At 37.9% G+C, this 18282-nt stretch overlaps 1 protein-coding gene and 2 non-coding genes across 16 annotated transcripts in view; all 3 read left to right on the top strand.

The window, feature by feature from the left end:
- Positions 1 to 17141, top strand: part of LOC147915179 (uncharacterized) — a 28208-nt gene extending 11067 nt beyond the window's left edge. For 9 of the 14 annotated variants that reach the window (XR_015554484.1, XR_015554483.1, XR_015554477.1 and 6 more), the window contains 5 exons: positions 6464 to 6706; positions 10372 to 10529; positions 11668 to 11808; positions 12572 to 12660; positions 16397 to 17141. The gene's annotated coding sequence lies outside the window, so the exon portion shown is untranslated. Of the gene's footprint in view, positions 1 to 1271; positions 2819 to 6463; positions 6707 to 10371; positions 10530 to 11667; positions 11809 to 12571; positions 12661 to 16396 lie in introns of those variants that run through there. The other 5 variants (XR_015554475.1, XR_015554473.1, XR_015554476.1 and 2 more) reach the window with 4 other exon arrangements.
- LOC147915181 (small nucleolar RNA SNORA81) lies at positions 11860 to 12037 on the top strand. The gene has a single exon (XR_015554562.1). It is a non-coding gene; the product is annotated as a small nucleolar RNA SNORA81 (small nucleolar RNA).
- LOC147915180 (small nucleolar RNA SNORA4) lies at positions 12695 to 12831 on the top strand. Its single transcript, XR_015554564.1, has one exon. It is a non-coding gene; the product is annotated as a small nucleolar RNA SNORA4 (small nucleolar RNA).
- Positions 17142 to 18282: the final 1141 nt, after the last annotated feature.

Raw genomic sequence — 18282 nt, 5'->3', positions numbered from 1 at the left:
CATCTGTATTGCTGGAGATGTATACATCCCTGTGAAGGTAGAGATTAAGGCAGTATAGTGTATAGAGGCTAAGAGCCCAAATTCTGGAGTGAGACACATCTGGGTTCAAAGCCTAGTTCTACCACTTTCATGGCAGTAGGCAAGCTACATAATCTCTCTGGGCCTCAGTTTCCTCTTCTTTAAAATACAAATGGTAATAATTGTATCCATTTCATAAACTGGTTGTATTAAATCCTTGTCAAGTGCCTGGGACATCAAAAGTAATTAATTTTACTTATTATTAGTCATTATAATTTGGCCTTTAGTAAGTTTGAATCTTTGGCATAACAAATCATTCTATAAATAATTTTTAATTTTTATTTTTAAGTTGAAAAAAGCCAAGCAATGAACAATCTTATGCATATCTGAATTTCAGTGAAAAAAAACGTACTGTTCAATAATAGTCAAAGCAGGTATTTTAGACTGTAATATACCAATTTTACTAAATCAAATATCTGCAAGCTGGGCTTAATATAATAAAATATTTACGTATCAGTCTCATTCATTGCTCCTCGTGTATGATTTTATGTGATATTCATTTTCATTGTGTTTCAAACGGAAGAAACATTACCCACCACCAGAAGGGAGACAATGACTGTGTGGTGATGAGTAAAGCCAGAAAATGGGTTTACAGTCAGTGGCTGTTTATAGTGAGGTAGACTTAGTATGTTTTAAAACTCAAAGGTCAAGCCTTGTAGGAGTTTTGTATTTCTTTGTATATTGTTTTATTTCCTTAGGTTTTTTTTTTTTTCGCTGAGGAAGATTGGCTCTGAGCTAACATCTGTGCCCATCTTCCTCTATTTTGTATGTGGGACACCACCACAGCATGACTTGAGGAGGGGTGTGTCGGTCCATGCCTGGGATTCAAACCTGCAAACCCCAGGCTGCCAAAGTGGAGCATGCAAACTTAACCACTACGCCACCAGGCCAGCCCCTATTTCCTTAGTATTTACGGTGTTAAAGTAGTTCACTTACAGACTATTCCCTAAAATTCCTCTTGGGAACTTTTCCCAGTTTTTCTTCAAAAAACTGAAAACACTTTTCCACCACTTAGAAAAGAATGTGGAATTATGAAGATTGAAGTTCTAATCTTAGCAGCTACTGTTTATTACGCAAGTGATCGTAAACAAGTCACTTAACATATCTGAGCCTTGGTTTATTTGTAAAATCATAACTAACAAAAACCTACTCCCCCACCCCTGAGGTTTATAAATGCTATCAATTAATACTAGGTATTATCCACCAGAGGAAACAGCCACCGTGGGTGAATCCAACTATTTGTCTTCTTTGTGCCTGCAGCAAGCCTTCTAGAAGAGCTGGAGAAACAAGTACATTGGGAAGACTTGGTACTAAAATAAACTTCATGGAAGTCAGCTTCACCTGGGCTTTCCGCGCTGCACACCCAGCCCATTATGTTTCCCTAGCCACCTCATTCTTTCACTTTATGCAACTGCTGTTTCAAATCCTCTTCACTCTTTCCAGAACTCTGACATCCCTTACAAGCCATTCTCAGCAAATGATCTCAGTGTTATTGAGAAAATAGAATATCTGAGCTTCTGAGCTTCCTGCCAGCAAATCGGCCCACCCACCTTCATCTGCGTCCATCCAGCTTCCATCCGAGTCTAGTCCCTTTGCCTGTACCCTGGATCCTTCCCTTCTCCCCATCTCAGGGACCTCTACCATCAGTTATCCCTTCTGTCCCCTGCATGGTTAACCACTCCCTCTTTACTGAATCCTTCCCACCAATATTTAAATATGCTGCAGTCCCTCCTTTCTTCAGGGAACAGTTATATAAGGCCCCCCTCTTCCCCCTGCCTAACACTCTTTCTTCTCCCATTTATAATCAATTTTTAAAAATTGTCTGCCCTGCTGTTTCTTTTTTTTTTTTTTTAATTTTTTGTTTATTGCAGTAACATTGGTTTATAACATTGTAAAAATTTCAGGTGTACATCATTGTACTTCTATTTCTGCATGGACCACATCATGTTCACCACCAAAATACTAATTACAACCCATCACCACACACATGCACCGAATTATCCCTTTCACCCTCCTCCCTCCCCCCCTCCCCTCTGGCAACCACCAATCCAATCTCTGTCCCTATGTATCCATCCATTGCTGTCACTATCTACTACTTAGTGAAGGAAATCATACGGTATTTGACCTTCTCCCTCTGACTTATTTCACTTTGCATTATACCCTCAATGTCCATCCATGTTGTCACAAATGGCTGGATTTCGTCGTTTCTTATGGCTGAGTAGTATTCCATTGTGTATATATACTACAGCTTCTTTATCCATTCGTCCCTTGATGGGCACTTAGGTTGCTTCCAAGTCTTGGCTATCGTGAATAAGGCTGCAATGAACACAGGGGTGCATGTACCTTTGCAAATTGGTGTTTTCAAGTTCTTTGGATAAATACCCAACAGTGGAATAGCTGGATCATATGGTAGTTCTATCGTTGATTTTTTGAGGAATCTCCATACTGTTTTCCATAGTGGCTGCACCAGTTTGCACTCCCACCAGCAGTGTATGAGAGTTCCCTGCCCTGCTGTTTCTATTTCTTTACTTCCCATTCTCTTCTCATCCCACTCTTGTGCTTCTGTCCTCACCCCTGCACTGAAACTGTTCCTGGTAAAGTCACCAATAACTCCTTGTCCCTAAATCCAATGGACTCTTGACCTCTTAGCAGTATTTAACACTGTAGACCAGTGTTGGCAAACTAGAGCATGTGGACCAAATCCAGCTTCAGCTTGTTTTTGTATGGCCTGTGAGTTAAGAATGGGTTTTACATTTATATATATATATATATATATATATATATATATATATATATGTGTGTGTGTGTGTTTTTTTTTTTTTTGGAAGATTGGCCCTCTGCTAACATCTGTTGCCAATCTTCTTCTTTTTCTTTTTTCTCCCCAAAGCCCCAGTACATACTTGTGTATCATAGTTGTAGAGTTGTAGCTCTTCTATGTGGAACGCTGCCTCCACATGGCTTGATGAGCGGTAAGTAGGTCTGCTCCCAGGATCCGAACCGGCGAACCCGGGCCTCCGAAGCAGAATGCATGAACTTAACCACTACGCCAGGGGCTGGCCCCAGGTTTTGCATTTTTAAAGAGTTGTAAAAGGAAAACAAAGACCATATGTGACAGAGACTTTGTAGCCTGCAAAGCCTAAAATATTTACTATCTGGCCCTTTACAGAAGAACGTTGCCAGCCTCTTCCATAGATCACGCCACTCCCTCCTTTTGGAAATAAATTCTACTCTTGGCTCTCACAGCCCCTTGTAAGTAAGTCTAGTTTTCCTTTCACTCTTCTCTCCTCTCTTTCTCAGTGTCTTGCTGGATTACCAGACCCTTAGATGTTGAAATTCCTCAACACTTTATGTTGGAAGTGGGATCTTCTCACCATGCACTCTGGATCTCATCTACTCCTATAGCTTTGTTGAAAACCGCCAAATTTCTATCTCTAACTCAGATTTTCTTCTGAGCATCATACGTGTGTATTCAACTGCCTACTCAACATCTTCACATGGTGTGCTACAGGTACCTCAAACTCAATATGTTTGAAATGGAACTCACAGTCCTGTGCTAGTCCTGCTTTTCCTGCAGACTGTCGTAACTCAGTAGATTATAACACCATTGCTCATAAGGTTAATGCCAGAAATCTGGGAGTCTTTGAACATCTCCCCCTCTCCCTCTCCCCATCTTGTTCCACCCACATCTAAGCATTAATTCTATTGCCTACATATTTTTTAATCTAATTACTTCTTTCTGCCGAACACCGCCGCACCCTTAAGTCAAAAACCACCATCAGCTCTTGCTTGGTCAAATGCTTTAACCTCCTAAGTGGTTTTCGTATTTCTCTCTTCTTTTTTAAAAAATTGTTTCTTATTGAGATATAATTCACCTACCATAAAAGTTACCCCACAATGTACAATTTAGTGCTTTTCAGTATATTCACAAGGTTCAAACATCATCACTATCTATTTCCAGAACATTTTCATCAGCCCAAGAAGAAACCTCATACCCGTTGGCAGTCACTCCCCAGTCTCCCCTTCCCTCTGCCTCTGGTGACTGCTAATCTACTTTCTGTCTCTCTGGATTTGCCTATTCTGGACACTTCATATAAATGGAATCATACAGTATGTGATCTTTTTGCCTGGCTTCTTTCACTTGGCATAATGTTTTCAGATTTATCCACGTTGTAGCATGTATGAGTATTTCATTCCTTTTTATGGCTGAATAATATTCTGTTGTATGGATATACTACATTTTGTTTATCCATTTCTCAGTTGATGGACATTTGTGTTGTGTTTTCATTTTGGGCCATTATGAATATTGCTTCTATGAATACTTGTTTACAAGTTTTTGTATGGGCATATGGTTTCAGTTTTTTTAGGTATATGTGTAGAAATGGAATTGCCAGTCATATAGTTACTATATGTAACTCTGTTTAGGTTTTTGAGGAACTGCCAAACTGTTTTCCAAAGTGGCTGCACTATTTTACATTCTCATCAGCAATGGAAGAGGATTCCAATTTCTCCACATCCTTGTCAACACTTGTTGCGAGATATTGGGCTCTAGTTTTCTTTTTTTTTTTTTTGTATTGTCTTTGTCTATATTTGGTGCTAGAGTTATACAGGCCTCATAAAATGAGTTGGGAAGTGTTTCCTCCTCTTCTATTTTCTGGAAGAGATTGTATAAAATTGATGTTAATTCTTTAAGTGTTTGGTAGAATTCTTCAGTGAAAGCATCTGGGCCTGAAGATTTCTTTTTGGGGAGCTTTTTAATTACAAATTCATTTCTTAATGGTTATAGAACTATTCAGATTATCAATTTCATATTAGTTTATTTTCAGTAGTTGGTGGTTTTCAAGGAATTGATCTGTTTCTTTTAAATTATTAAATTTGTGAACTTGGGCCCGGCCCCGTGGCTTAGCAGTTAAGTGCACGTGCTCCCCTGCTGGCAGCCCGGGTTCTGATCCCGGGCGCACACCGACGCACTGCTTCTCCAGCCATGCTGAGGCCGCGTCCCACATACAGCAACTAGAAGGAAGTGCAGCTATGACATACAACTATCTACTGGGGCTGTGGGGGAAAAGATAAATAAAATTAAAAAAAATTTGTGAACTTGAATTTGTGAGGAATCATTGAAAGTTTTCATATTGGCATATTTCTGAAATGGGCATGGGGTCATGAAATTAATTATATAGGTATAGGTGACAAAGATACATAATTATGCTGAGTAAGGTCTGGAATTCAGGGGGCCCAGCCCTGTGGCCTAGTGGTTCAGTTCAGTGTGCTCTGCCTCTGCGGCCTAGGTTAATTTCTCGGGAACAGACCTATACCACTCGATGGCAGCCGTGCTGTGGTGGTGACCCACATACAAAATAGAGGAAGACTGGCACAGATGTTAGCTCAGGCCGAATCTTCCTCAAGCAAAAGGAGGAAGATTGGCAACAGATTTTAGCTCAGGGCAAATCTTCCTCAGCAAAAAAAAAAAAAAAAAAAAAGATCTAGAATTCACAGAAATAATGGAGAACCATAGTGACAGTTTCTGAAATGACATCATTCCTTGATGAAATGTATAACATTGACTTTTCCCCTTCTTAAATTTGATACATAAAAATATAGTATTGAGTTTATTGGAAATTCCTAGTAAGGGTGTTTTAAAGAGAGATTTACTTAATTATTTTTTTTCCACATCCAGGAATTGAACCTAAATTAGAGTTCTCTCTCTCACTTTATCTCTGCTCAGTTGTCACCAACTCAGGGATTTCTTTCCTGGCTACCCATTTGAAATAGAACCCCTTATTCTCCATTCCCTTAGCCAGATTGATTTTTCTTCATAGCACCTGACATGAAATTTTTGGTTTACTTATTTGCTGTCTGTCTCCCTCACTAGCAGATAAGCTCTGTGAGGGGAGGGACTTTCTTTTGTTCCCCTGCCATGTCCTACAGTGGCTAGTACCTAGCAAGTCCTTATTATCTGGTTATTAAAAAATAAATGCGTCTGTTTCAGGTTCAAACAGCTGGTGTTACTTTTGGTCTTATTTATTGGGGTGGCCTTGGGTTATCCTGTACATTTCTTTTATCAGTGTGTAAAATTCAAATCTTAAATTTGGAAAGAAGCTCCTTTGAGGTCATCTAATCCAATCCCCTCCCAGTGTAGCAATCCTGCCTGCTGTGTACAGTCTTTCTATTTCGTGAGAGTGTTCTGAGAGACAAGTGACAAGGGCTTGTTACTTGTTACTTAGCACTTAGTGCTCTCCTAACATGAGCCAATCAGTTTCAACCCCACTACTCTGCGACCTCCTTGTCATGTCAAATTCAGTTTTGAGTCCTCATGTCCGTAGTAGTTTAGTAGAGCACATGCCCTATAAGCATTTTTCCTGAAAATGATATTTTTCCCATTCATTAGGGACTGTGCTGGGCTTCCTCTTCCTAGACTGTCAGACTGCACACCACAATGACTTCTTACTCCACCTGTCAGGCACCCAGAGTTGGAGGCTGGAAATGAGCAGACACATATCTTTCAGCATCACAATGATCAATTTCCCCTCAGAGGGCCTCAACTGGAGAAGTTTTCTACCAGGCAACTCTAGGTCTCATCCTCAAAGAGAAAGCTGGGACCAGTGCTTTCAAAGTTCAGACATGACACAAGGTACAGAATGCTTTTCTGTTTCTTCTAATTATCAAGTTTTTTTGAAGCCTCATTGAAACCTGCTTTTTTTCTTTGACACCATTTTCTGCTGATGTGTTTTATTACCAAGTAGAGCTTTCCACACGTCTTGGATGCACCCATAAAGGCTAAATATAACTTAATTATTCCCCTAACTTGTAGAATTGGGGCTCTTTCATCCATACACTAGGTCTTCCCACATCCTGTGCTGATCCCTTCCAATTTATTTTGCTCGCTCCTCCTCATGGTCCCCCTTGCTGTGTCCTCTGTACCTGCTTAAACTTCCTTGGACACTGGGACTAGAGACAGACCTCTGCTGCCGGGGCCTCTGGCTGGCTGGCTCATGGTTTCTCCTTCTAAACCACACCCTGGAGACTCAGATGCCCTTGAGTCCCCATGGCTTATTGTTGAGTTATCTCCTCTTCACCGTCCTGTGATTGAATGTTTGTGTACCAGAGACCTCGGCACCTCATAGTACCATAGATCTGAGCATAGGAAGGACCATCACACGGATTCATCCTGGCTGCCACATGCATGTATTGCACCCCCCCCCACCCTACCCCTTAGCATCCCCACTAAATTGTTGCCCAGCCTCTTAACACCTCGGAAAACTGGAAATCCATTACCTTATGAAGTAGCCTAGCACAGTTTGTCAGCTCTCCATTAGAAAGTTCTTCCCTCTTCATTGAACCAAAATATGTGCTCTCCCAAATAACCCTCATAATTTTTACTCAGGCTAATTTTGACCTTTGTAGCAAAAGAAAAAATAACAGACACAAAAACAGACCTTTGGAGCAAAAAAATAATAGACAATCTATTTATCTCTTTTATATTTAAGATTGTTAATTTCCCAATTCATTGAATAAATACTCATTGAATGCTCATTGTGTCATCTTTCTTTTATCTTCCTATAGTAAATGAAAACATATCTACATATTTCCCACAAGAGATTCTTGGGTCTGAACAAACTGTTTACTCTTACTTTCCTATTTTTTTAAATTAGTAATTGGCTTAGATATGAGCTTCAGACTGAATTCCATAAATTTGGCGGAGCTCTTGGATAAATCAAAAGCCTCACACTCGAATGTCTACAACGGGCTGGCCCAGTAACATAAGTGAGTAAGAAGGGCCAGGTATGAGTAAAATTGGGAAAGGTGAGATTCTGTGACGCGCAATGCATATGCCCATCTAAAGTGGGCAGCCGCTTGTTAGTTCATGCCACCAGAGGATGAGGGTTAGGGTTGCAATCTTCTGATTTTTCAAATGAGGCTGGAAATTTGGATTTTCATGTGAAATTTCCTGAGAAAGCATCTAATTTAGATTTAAAACACTGAGGAACAAAGAAAACAAACAAGCTACCAGTTTAAGATCTCTGTTTTTTCTCTTCTGTAAGTTATAAATGTTGGTAGGCTTGATGTTCTTATTTTGAATTTTTAAATAACTTTTAATTTGAGATTATTTTGCACTTATAGAAAAGCTACAAAAGTGGACAAAGAATTCCAATATTCTTCACCTAGATTCCTCATATGTTACTATTAACACCACATTTATTTTATCCTCTGTATACACACAAGCACACACATACTCACATAATATTTTTCTGAAACATTTGGCAGTGGGTTACTGCCTCTTTACCCCTAAATATTTCAGTGTGTGCTTTCTAGAAATAAGGGCATTCTCTTACATCATAGTACAGTCATAAAAATCAAGAAATTAACTTTGATGCAATATTATTGTCTAATCTGTAGATCTTATTCAGATTTTGCCAGTTGTCCAACTAATGTACATTTTACCAAAAAAAGACAAATGTGTTTTTTACTGGTCCAGAATCTAATCCAGGATCGCATGTTGGATTTAGTTGCCATGTCTCTTTGGTGTCCCTCATTCTGGAACAGTTCCTCAGTCTTTGTCTTTCATGGCTCTAATAAGGTTAAATGATGAAGTTATTTTTGATATTCCTAACTGCATCCATAACAGAGAGCTCTACTTGGCATTAAAAACACATCAGTAGAGAATGGTGACAATCATTGGGAATGTCAGCCAATTTCTTTGTAGACTATTCCTTGATTTGTTTTTTTCTGGTGCTTCTTCATGAATAGGTTCAGGCTATACATTTTTGGAAGAAATACCACAGAAGTGATGTTGTGTTCTCAGTGCATTATTTCAGGAGGCTGTGCAAGCTGCACTATCAAGCCTGCTAGCTGGAGGTGGCTCAATCCCACGGACAACTCTCAAATCAGTGTAGTCAACCCTTGGTGTTGTCCTTACCAGAGCACCAGCAAGCTGGTGTATTTACATGTCCACCATCAGTCATTGGTTAAGGGCTGCCGCTAGGAAGACAGAAATTCCCAGATACTTCAGGTTTTACAAAAGTAAGGAATAGCTTAACACTTAGTATAAAGTGGTGCATTCAAAACCTTCTTTCTAATTACTGTCCCTGCATACATAGAGTTTTTGTTTTAAATTAAACAGGACCTAGGTTTGGAGATATGGTTTGCAGGGCTATATATCTCAACAGACTGAGAAACTGAAGCTTTCTTTTTTTCAGGGTAGACAGGATCCATACCCTTTGTGTTATTGTTTTTAAGTTTAAATGCAGGGTTTTTGGGGGTTTTTTGTTTGTTTGTTTGTTTGTTTTGCTGAGGAAGATTTGCCCTAAGTTAACATCTGTGCCAGTCTTCCTCTATTTTGTATGTGGATCGCCACCACAGCGTGGCCACTGACAAGTGGTGTAGGTCCGTGCCTGAGAACTGAACCTGGGCGGCTGAAGTGGATCATGCCGAACTTAACCACTAGGCCATGGGGCTGGCCCCCTAAATGCAGTTTTGCAACATGAAAACTGCAGTGATCTGTAATTAGTTGGGAATCTTTGTCATTTGTGATACATCTGTTGCATACTATCTGTTTTCAAAGGTCACTGCTATTATTAGCTATGATATAAAGATTTTCTTAACAAAACTGTTGGCTTTATTAAATCAAGGCTTTATGTCACAGTTTCCTATTGGAAAGATTTATTTATTTATTTTTTGCTGAGGAAGATTCACCCTGAGCTAACATCCATTGCCAATCTTCCTCCTTTTCTTTTATGTGAGCCTCTGCCACACCATGGCCACTAACAGACAAGTGGTGTAGGTCCACACCCGGGAACAGAACCCTAGCTGCCAAAGCAGAGTACACTGAACTTAACCACTAGGCCACTGGGGCTGGCCCAGAAAAGATTTATTTTTAAAGTGAATGATAATCAGTGAATACATATCTGAGCAATTTGCCTTGGAGCTGTAAATGCAGAAGTGTTTCACTACTTACACAGCTTACACAGAGAAAAATAATGTAGGAAGTGTTTGTTTTGTTTCTATAATTATCTAGCTGGTATTTCTAGGAAACTGAGGATCCCAAGTTTGTAAAAGCATAAAAATCTAATTAAAAATGAGACACTCTAGGAGATTTTATCATGAAACAGTTTGATTAGTCTGCGTTGTAAGCTTAGAAGTGATTCTGTGTTGTGCTGCATAGAAGCTGTTTGCAAAGCAGAATTTTAAATTAAATATGAAGAGTTCACTGTTTAGCCACGCACTCCAGAAGTTGTTTCATGGAGCCTGTATTTCTATAACATGATAATTTAAGCTTTTGACTTTTACGTCCAAAAGGTAATTCTGGCACTTGAATAATATATGGGAGCAACTTGTCATGCCTGCATTGTGGAATCAACGTTCAAAGTGAAATGAAAAAATGCAGGCCTTCACAGCACATACACTTATGGGTACTCCGGGGAAAAGATTTGATGTGTTAAGTAGAAGATATCTTTGTAAGTATTGCCATATTTTTCCTAGGGCATTTTTTAAACCAGTGATATTTGGGGTGTGGGAGGAAAAAGAATTAGCCTAATTGTTTCAGCCCATTGCCGTGCATGAATATCTAGAGCGATACAAAGATTTTTCTTTAATAGGCTTTATTTTTTTGGAATAGTTTTAGATTTATCGAGAAATTGAGAAGATAGTTCAGAGAGTTCCCATATACCTTTAACCCAGTTTCCCATATTATTAACATCTTACATTAGTATGCTACATTTGTTAAAATTAACAAACGATTAATTATTAATCGTTTGATACATTATTATGAACTAAAGTTCAGAATTTATTGTGATTTCCTTGGTTTTTACATAATGTCCTTTCTCTGGTCCAGGATCCTACTCAGGATACTACGTCACATTTAATTGTCATGTCTCCTTAAGTTCCTCTTGTCTGTGATAGTTTCTCAAATTTTCCTTGTTTTTGATGACCTTGACAGTGTTGAGGAGTATTGGTCAGATATGCAGTAGGATGCCCTTGTACTGGAATTATCTGATGTTTTTCTCAAGGTTAGACTAGGGTTATGGGTTTTTTGGGAGGAAGACCGTAGAGGTAAAGTGCCATTTTCATCTCATTGTATCAAGGGTTATGACTGTTAATGTTGACCTTGATCATCTGGCTGAGGTGTTTGTTAGGTTTCTCCAGGTAAAGTTACTCTTTCCCCCTTCCCTTCCATCTGTAGTCTCTGGAAGGAAGTCTCTGTGCACAACCCACACTTAAGTAAGACTTTTTTTTTACTTTTCAAAATGGATTAAGATGCTTGTTTTGGATGAAGCAGATAAAAATGTTGAACCAAGGGATTAAAGGTCAAATCTATGAGATTTACTAGAAATTACATACAAGGACTCAGATATGCACATGATTTTTCTGTAGCTGGCAGGTTGGGCTAATCGTTACAATATAGCTGTGAAGTGCTATATTGTCCTTTCCCCTGCTGAAAGCAATTGTTTCCTACAATCTCCGTCTAGCTCATTTCTATAGTAAGACAGGGACGCTTGGTCTCAAACATTATTTCTCTAAGTATTATTATAAAAATTGTTGTATCTGCTTACTTGATGTGTCAACATAATTACTCATAATTGTCTCTTTTTTGAGGTTGTGTTGCTTTCTGCCTCAGTGCCAGTAGATATGCTGAAAGTCATCAAAAAGTTCATGAGAGATCCATTTCAAATGCTGGTGGAGAAGGAGGAATTGACCCTTGAAAGTGTCGATATTTTATAATAATTTTGAAAGAGGGTAATGTTTTTCTAGTTGATACACATAAAAATTATAGCTAGGATTTTTTTAACCTTCTTATTTAGCTCTGTGCTAACATTGCAGAAACTCTATCATGTCTTAGTATTTGTAATAAAGCTAGCAGAGTAAAACACAAGAAGAGAAACAACACTACCAGATAGTAGAAAAACTGAGATGAACCTCTTTCTTAAGTACAGGCTACTTTGTTCTAAGATTTGGTACAATAATATCTGTATTTAGGCAGAATTAATAAAATGAATTTCTAACTGGTCTCTTCCAATGGTAGGGATGACTGTTAGAAATCACATGGCTTTTTATTCCAACTCTGACATGAATTAACATTTTCCTCTCTAAAATACTTTAGGGAGGGAAATTGTATGCTCTTTGTAACATAGGAGAGACCAACCAGTACACAGGCTGGTCTTTTTCAAAAGACAAGGCAAAGGGTAGACTGGCTTCTGAGAAAATGGGTGCCAGGAATTCCAGTTTCTGATGTAGGAGCAGCTCTTCTCTAGTCTTGTTTAATTAGGATACTGTAATATCTAATTATTTCCTTAATAAACTGATGCAGGATCTAGTTACAATGTAGCTGTGAAGTGCCTCATTGTCTTTGCCCCCTGCTCAGAATAAAACTGTTACCTCCCTTGCCCTGTCTGCAGGGTGCTGTAGCAGCGGGGGATGCAGGGTCTCATACATGATTACCAATTTAAACACTGACTTAACGAATGACTCCCCAAAATTAAGACTTGTTAATATTTTGCAGGTGGTGACAGAAAGAAAGAGACATTATCAAGAGAGAATTCAGACAAGGGACAAACCACATTTTAATTACTACTGACTTACTGAAATAAGGTATTTCAATTCCTTATTGAACTACAATATTTATCTACTAAAAGCTGGTTTTGAGGGGAAGATTTTGAGTCATCTTTGTCAACTCAAGCTATGTGGGAGAATGAAGACCACACTCCACATGAGCTATACTGTTTATATGCAGTTCATATTTACTATTTTGTGGCCTAGAAGAGTGTACAGCAATGCTTTTTGAATCAGAATTTGAATATATATTATCGTATCTCAGGCTTGTGATTTTCATGTACAACTAGTGTCTATGATTATAAACTATGATCTGCCCACTACTTGTGAAAACTATATTCTCTAGTTGAATATTTGTCATCTTCCTTGAATTAGTTGCTTTTATGCTGGTGAAATAAATTCATGTATTGCTTTTCAAGTATGATTTTGTCAGCCAATCTTGAAAATCAGGTAAATGAATCAGAAAACATAGGAACGTGATAAGATGTATTTAAATCGTACTTGGGAAGATCCGTGGTTGATCAGAACACGGGAAAGCAAATGTGAAATGTAGCCCAGATTTTGGACTTTATACAGTTGATATTCAAAGGAAAAATCAATAATGCTGTGAGATCTGGTTGTCTTAGCTTACACATGAGGCTTTTTTTTAGTTATGTTGCTCATATCTTGTGCTTTCTTGGTGATTCCTCTAAAATTGAGATTCTCTCAGCATTTTCTGGTAGCAATTTATACTGACTCTGGCTTAGGTATAGTGGTTTTATCACTGAATAAACTGCATTATGTCTTACTACTAAAGTAAAAATAACTTTGTCAAAAAAATATAGTAGTTGAGGGGCCGGCCGGTGGCGCAAGCGGTTGAGTGCACGGGCTCCGCTGCAGTGGCCCCGAACCGGGTTCCCCGGTTCTGATCCCAGGCGCGCACCGACGCACTTCTTCTCCGGCCATGCTGAGGCCACGTCCCACATACAGCAACTAGAAGGATGTGCAGCTGTGACATAGAACTGTCTACTGGGGCTATGGGGAAAAAATAAATAAATAAATAAATAATTAATTTAAAAAATATATATATAGTAGTTGATAAGAACAGATGATGAAGTCGTGCTCAGAAATGGCATTTGCCTGTTAGGACATAGATTTACAAGTGAAACAGAATATTGTTTGGATAAAAAGCAAGTCAATATTTCCATATTTGTTTTTCTCTTGTCTTGGTTATTTGATATTTTAAATTGCTCCAGCCAACACATTTTTTTTTACAAAAGTTTTATATGTTTTAATGTCAAATGAATTTTACCAATCTTTTTTTCTGTTCTTTTTCTCTTTTTATATTTATTTATTTATTTATATATTTTATTGAAGTATAATTGATGTACAATATCCTATTAGTTTCAGGTGTATATCATAGTGATTCGATATTTATATACACTATGAAATGATCACAATAAGTCTAGTAATCATCTGTCAGCATACAAGGTTACTACAAGATTATTGACTATATTCCCGATGCTGTGTATTATATCCTCATGACTTATTTATTTTATAACTGGAAATTAGTACCTCTTAATCCCTTTCACGTAGTTTGCCCATCCCTCTAACCCTTCTCCCTTCTGGTAACCACCAGGTTGTTTCCTGTATCTATGAGTCTATTTCTGGGTTTTTTTGTTTGTTCATTTGTTTTGTTTTTTAGATTCCATATATAAGTGTAATCATATGGTATTTGTCTTTCTCTGTCTGACTTATTACACTTAGCATAATACCCTCTAGATCCATCCATGTTGTAGCAAATGGCAAGATTTCATTCTTTTTTATGGCTGAGTAATATTCCATGGTATATATATACCACATCTTCTTTATCCATTCATCTATTGATGGGCACTTCGGTTGCTTCCATATCTTGGCTATCGTAAATAATGCTGCAGTGAACATAGAGGATGCATATATCCTTTGGAATTAGTGTTTTCGTTTTCTTTGGATAAATACCCAGAAGTAGAATAGCTGGATCATATGGTAGTTCTATTTTTAATTTTTTGAGGAACCTCCATACTGTTTTTCATAGTGGCTGCACCAGTTTACATTCCTACCAACAGGGTATGAGGATTCCCTTTTCTCCACATCCTTGCCAACACTTGTTATTTCTTGTCTTTTTGATAATAGCCATTCTGACAGGTGTGAGGTTATATCTCATTGTAGTTTTGATTTGCATTTCCCTGATGATTAGTGATGTTGAGCATCTTTTCATGTGCCTGTTGGCCATCTGTATATCTATCTTCTTTGGAAAAATGTCTATTCAAGTCTTCTGCACATTTTTTAATTGGGTTGTTTGTTTTTTTGATATTAAGTTGTGTAAGTTCTTTATATATTTTGGATAATAAACCCTTATTGGAAATATGATTTGCAAATATCTTCTCCCATTCAGTAGGTTGCCTTTTCATTTTGTTGATGGTTTCTTTCACTGTGCAAAAGCTTTTTAGTTTGATGTAATCCCGTTTGTTTATTTTTGCTTTTGTTGCCCTTACCTGAGGAGATGGGTCCAAAAAAATATTTCTAAGACCAGTGTCAAAGAGCTGACTGCTTGTATTTTCTTCTAGGATTTTTATGGTTTCAGGTCTTACATTCAAGTCTTTAATCCATTTTGAGTTGATTTTTGTGTATGGTATAAGATAATGGTCCAGTTTCATTCTTTTGCATGTAGCTGTCCAGTTCTCCCAGCACCATTTATTGAAAAGACTGTCTTTTCTCCATTGTGTCTTATTGCCTCCTTTGTTGTAGTTTAATTGACCATATATGCATGGGTTTATTTCTGAGCTCTCTATTCTATTCCGTTGATCTGTGTGTCTGTTTTCATGTCCAGACCATACTGTTTTGATTATCATAGCTTTATAGTATAGTTTGAAATCAGGGAGCATAATACCTTCAGCTTTGTTCTTCTTTCTCAAGATTGCTTCAGCCAAGACATTTTTTGGTTCGTTGTATTATTTGTTTTGGTAGAGAGCTGTGGAGGTAAATTTATCTCAGTCATTTGTGTTACACTGTATGAGGTAAACTGAGAAGAAAGCAGTGATAAATATGGATTACCATAACAAATTTTTGGAGGTTTCCCCCCTGCACTGGAAAAAGTTTTGAGTTCTGGACCAAATCCATCTAACAGAACTTTCTGCAGGGATGGAAATGTTCTATAACATGCGCTGCCCAACACAGTAGTAACAAACCACATGCGGCTGTTGAAATGTGGTTAATACAACTGAGGAACTGAAATTCCTATTTTATTTAATTTTAATTAATTTAAATTTAAATAGCCACTTGTGGCTAGTGGCTATTGGTAGCATTGATAGTCCCAAACAATAGTTAATATTCTGGAGTTTATATTTGCAGTTAGTTCCAAAAATGTGTCAAGATGGATTACATAACCGTTCTTTTGTTTCGTCCCTGGTGTTGACATCTGTCCCAGGCCGACACCTGCTCTTGGCCCACGTTGGTATGGGCTTTCATTTCACTATCACAGACACAATACTGTCATCTGCTTTATAAATAATAATGCTCAAGATGCCTGATAGGATCTGATTCTGTAGCCAGATGAATGCTTTACACTAACAATGGAAGAAATCTTTTCTTTTTCTGTAGATATTGTGATTAGCATCTAGTGCTCCAATTAGAAGCACTCCATGTATAATCTTGGCAAATAAACAGCCACTGATGATTAACAAGTAGCTCATATTGTTAGTAGTTCATGTAGCATTTGACAAGTAATATTCTGATTAATAATTTTGCTTTTGTTCAGGATTGGCAGTGGGAGTCAATATGGGAGGACAGCTGTGGCCATAAACATTGAAGAAGACAAGAGGATTCTTCGTGACATTGAGACTTTCTCCAATACTACAGTGGAGGAAATGCCAATGAATGTGGCTGACCTTATTTAATTCCTGGGATGAGATAGTTTTGAATGCAGTGCTCGCTGTTGCTGAATAGGCAATCACAACGTGCATTGTGCTTCTTTCTTTGGGAATATTTGAATCTTGTCTCAATGCTCGTAACAGATCAGAAATACTTTTGATAGCAAAGCAACTTCAGTCATGACTCATGGGAGGAAAGTCATTGGCTTTACCTTCTCTAGAATTAGACTGTTGGGGTTGGGTATGAAAAGTGGGGTTGTAAAATCTTTCTTAGAAATTTACTTCCTAGTTCTGAAAAAGAGTGTTCTCTATCATTTAATAATATACTTGTGGACTGAAAGATATGTGCTGTATAAAATCAGCCGATTACATTAAACTAGTGTATTTGCCCCTATTGTGTTAGTCATTAGACTGAACAGAACGAACTTTCAAATGATTTTTTTTAAATATTTAAATTAATTTTGTTCAGTATTTTGTTTTTATTCAGTAAAGCATTTTATTAGTGGTAAGTGTGAACTGGAGTCTTTTGCTAAATGCCAGCAACAATCATATCTTAGGGTTAAATCCCAGAAAAATGGCCATAATGTATATTGAATGTTCAATGAATTACAATAAAGTATATTTTTACTTAAAGTTGTTTGGTCCTCATTCCTTAAAGATTTGTACTTCTTGCCATAACTCTGTATTTTCAAAAGAAGAAGATAAAATAGCATTTTATAGTAACTATTTTATTCTAGTTACAAAATTACACACAAAGGTTACAACAAATATGACTTTTCATAAAAAGGTTTAATAGTTCCAAGTTAGCTGCTGCTTGTCAATAGCACAAAGACTGATCAATTGCAGATGTTCATCAGCACCATCTACCAAGCATTATCTGCTCTGGGAAAAAGATGTATCCCTCTTCTGGTATGGAAAACATTTCCTAGTATGTGCAAAGTAGCTACTTAACAGCAAGGTTTTCTATGTTAATAAACAATTAATCGGTAAAGTTCTTTTTCCATAACCATGACATGGAGTTGCTATAATAAGTCCTATTACAGAGGGATTGACACTGAGTGTGATCCTTGATTTTTCCTACTCACAATTTATTTAGCAATCTTTGTCTTGACCACAGCTTATAATTTGTCAGAAGAACCACTCTGACAGACAGTGAATATTCCACCAGTTGTTTCAATTGATATCACCTAGAAAAGAATGTGGTAATGAATTTCTGGGGGAGAGCAGCCCCCCTGTCCTTGCTCATTTCCTGGTACTGATGCTTGCCACTTTCCTTATCATAAAACTGCTGCTATGACAAGACAAACGCTAGAATCCTTGGAAGTATCAGATCAATTAAAAGTCATCACTGTCTTAGTAAGTAAACATGCAAAAGGAGATCCTAAAGAATGAGATGTAGGGTTGGCGTCTACCCTGATGTCCATTCCCTACAAAGATTGGAGGGCAGTTGGAGAGAACTGTGTAAAGATAAGACAAAAATAAACGTAACGTGTTTTATTAGGAAAAAATACAAGTACAAAATTTGCTAGAAGTCCCTCACAGCCTGTTTAATAATGTGGATTTTATTCAGGATCAAGGTTGACCCTTATCTCTGTCCAAAGACCCCTGTGTTACTTTCTTGAACTCAGTAGTGGGAGGCACTACTTCTGATACTGAGTAATGGGCTCGCTCTGCTCCCCACAATCTGAGCCAATTAATGCCAACGAGTTAGGGATCGAGCAGGGATCAAGAAAGGAAGTTTTAATTCGATTAGCCAGCATAACCAGGAAGATGG

This window comes from Ceratotherium simum, chromosome 15, assembly GCF_057802395.1.
Source record: "Ceratotherium simum simum isolate JZ-2026a chromosome 15, ASM5780239v1, whole genome shotgun sequence".
NCBI lineage: Eukaryota > Metazoa > Chordata > Mammalia > Perissodactyla > Rhinocerotidae > Ceratotherium > Ceratotherium simum.
The sequence above is the reverse complement of the archived record's forward strand: the minus strand, read 5'-3'. Positions and strand labels throughout refer to the sequence as shown.